This window comes from Lissotriton vulgaris, chromosome 7 (assembly GCF_964263255.1).
Source record: "Lissotriton vulgaris chromosome 7, aLisVul1.2, whole genome shotgun sequence".
NCBI lineage: Eukaryota > Metazoa > Chordata > Amphibia > Caudata > Salamandridae > Lissotriton > Lissotriton vulgaris.
Window position 1 is genome coordinate 705,277,174 of NC_141695.1, and position 2,486 is coordinate 705,279,659.

The 2,486-nt window shown below is 46.1% G+C and overlaps 1 long non-coding RNA gene across 1 annotated transcript; it reads right to left on the reverse strand.

Annotated features, from left to right (window-relative positions):
- Positions 1-847: 847 nt before the first annotated feature.
- Positions 848-2,486, reverse strand: LOC147702298 (uncharacterized). Its single transcript, XR_015297224.1, has 2 exons — positions 2,337-2,486; positions 848-1,150 (listed from the first exon to the last, which is right to left on the reverse strand). It is a non-coding gene; the product is annotated as an uncharacterized LOC147702298 (long non-coding RNA).

The window sequence follows — 2,486 nt, forward strand, 5'->3', positions numbered from 1 at the left end:
TCCGGCCGAATCGTTTCTGGGTCCGAACCGCTCCGTACGTCTCAGCCGTAAACTAACCATGGGGCGCAATGGAGGCAAATTCCAACCGAGCCTATACGATGCGCGATTCAGACAGCCGGATCGAGTCGGAGCTTCCGGCTCACAATAGCTCGCGGAGCTGGACTTTGGGGGTCTGCATCGGACCCCCTGTTACCTGCAGCCTTACGGCTCGGACACAGGGGGAGACCCATGGGTCTCCCCAACACATGCATGTACGGTGTGGATGGCACTGCCGCGTACACACTGTAGGGGGCGCACTTGTCCGGAACGTACCCATTCAGTCAATGGGAGCCCATGTATTTGTTGTACGACCGGCTCCCATTGACTTCAATGGGAGTCCGACCGAAACGAGTCTGACAGCATACGGCCGCATCATACTCGCTCGGTCGGACTGCAGGAGTCCGGATCGGACAGAAGTGATTTCCGACCCAGATCGGAATCAGCCCCTTAGTCTCATTTGTCCTTTTTTTACTCACTACTCATGAGGTGAATACCACCTGAAGACAGAAATCCAGGAATTACTGAAAATGCAAGCCGTACCCACCCAACTGGATGCCGCAAAACAGCTGGCAGTCCCAGCATCCTCCTAACGTACCAAGCCAGGGCAAAGGCAGATTTAATCAATGACGGATGGGCAGGTCATAATGACTAGAAGAAGGATGAATAGGACTAAAAATAATAGCGTTTATCAGTAAGTAAGACGTTGCTTCTACATCACTCATCCTCAGCCCATTTGCTACATATGAGATACACCAAAATTCCAAAGCATTTTTAATTTTCTAAAAAACACAACCAGCAATTTGCAATGTTGAACCCAGTAAATTTAATGAAACATGGAAAATGTATTACAAAATAGAACTAAGAACTCCAACAACAGAGTTCATTTTGTCATCATGAACATATTAAGGCTACAGTATTTTACAAAAGTGTGAGGAGAAGTCCATGTTACAGTCTGACTGCCAGATTTCTGCCAAAGGAACACGTTCTACCTCTGCCTAAGAGGTTGCAAGATTTTTTTTGGACCTGGGGAACATCTGCTAGAGACTATAACAAGGCTATTGTTGATCTAATCCACCTACTTATCAAATTGAAGATGCCTTCCTATCCTGACCTTTACAAGCATATTCCATTCGGTATACATTTTAAGTATATGGTGTTTCAACAAGTCGACGGCGTTTAGATCCCATTTACAAAATCAAAGAGATCATCATCAGGACAAAGAGTATGCCTAAATAATATAAGCCACATTAGCCATGGCTACCTGGTTGGACCCGAGTGAATCGGTCAGGCAGAGTAAGGGGAGAAGGCGGGACATCACGGCATCAGTAACTATAATTGTGATGTCATACACCGGCTAGGGCTCGGTTGTAGAAGAGTTGTTGCGCGCGTTTGGGCGAAAAATCAGGTCATCATCCCATATGAGGATGAAGGAAGCGGTGAGGCTTACCCGTAATAGGGTGCAGGTTACACGCCAGTGGATGGCTTGGTCGCGTTTTTCCGAGCCGATTGATCAGGCTTCAGATGTCTTCCCTGACAGTAGCTACTGCTAGGGAAGACATAGGGTGCTAGTAACCTGCACCCTATTACGGGTAAGCCTCACCGCTTCCTTCACCCTCATACGGGATGATGACCTGATTGTTCGCCCAAACGCGCGCAACAACTCTTCTACAACCGAGCCCTGGCCGGTGTATGACATCACAATTATAGTTACTGATGCCGTGATGTCCCGCCTTCTCCCTTTACTCTGCCTGACCGATTCACTTGGGTCCAACCAGGTAGCCATGGCTATTGTGGCTTGTAATATTCAGGCATACTCTTTGTCCTGACGATGATCCCTTTGATTTTGTAAATGGTATCGAAACGCCGTCAACTTGTTGCAACACCATATACTCAAAATGTATACCGAATGGGATATGCTTGTAATGGTGTGAACTGAATTTCTGTCACTGTCGTATTTACAGAAATCGCTTACTTCTGCCGAAATACTCTTCTCTGTCCCTTCACTACCTCTTCACCTTGCCAATTTGTAAGCGTAAGGGCACAGGCTTGTGTCCTACTCTAAAGAATTGTTGAAGGTTTTTTATGTGACTTATCAAGTGTACAGTACAAATTCTTTACCTCTGTCTGGCTGGACAAGTCATACTACTCAATATAGTTTCCATTGTGTCTATATTCATTGTTTTCTCTCATCCTTTTTGCATGGGACCACTGTTGTTGTAAAAATATGTTCCCTGAGGTCCTGTGCTGACTCGTATGGGTGCCCTTGTTGTTTTGGATACATACATTCCTATCCTGACCTGGCACACCAAACACCACCAAAACCAAATTGTGAGAATGGCAAAAAGGAAAAACATTAAGGGCCAGATGTCCGACCTGCAAAATAGCGCCTCACAAATTGCGACTCATTTGCGACTTGCAATTTGCGAGGTGCTATTTGGCATGTACAA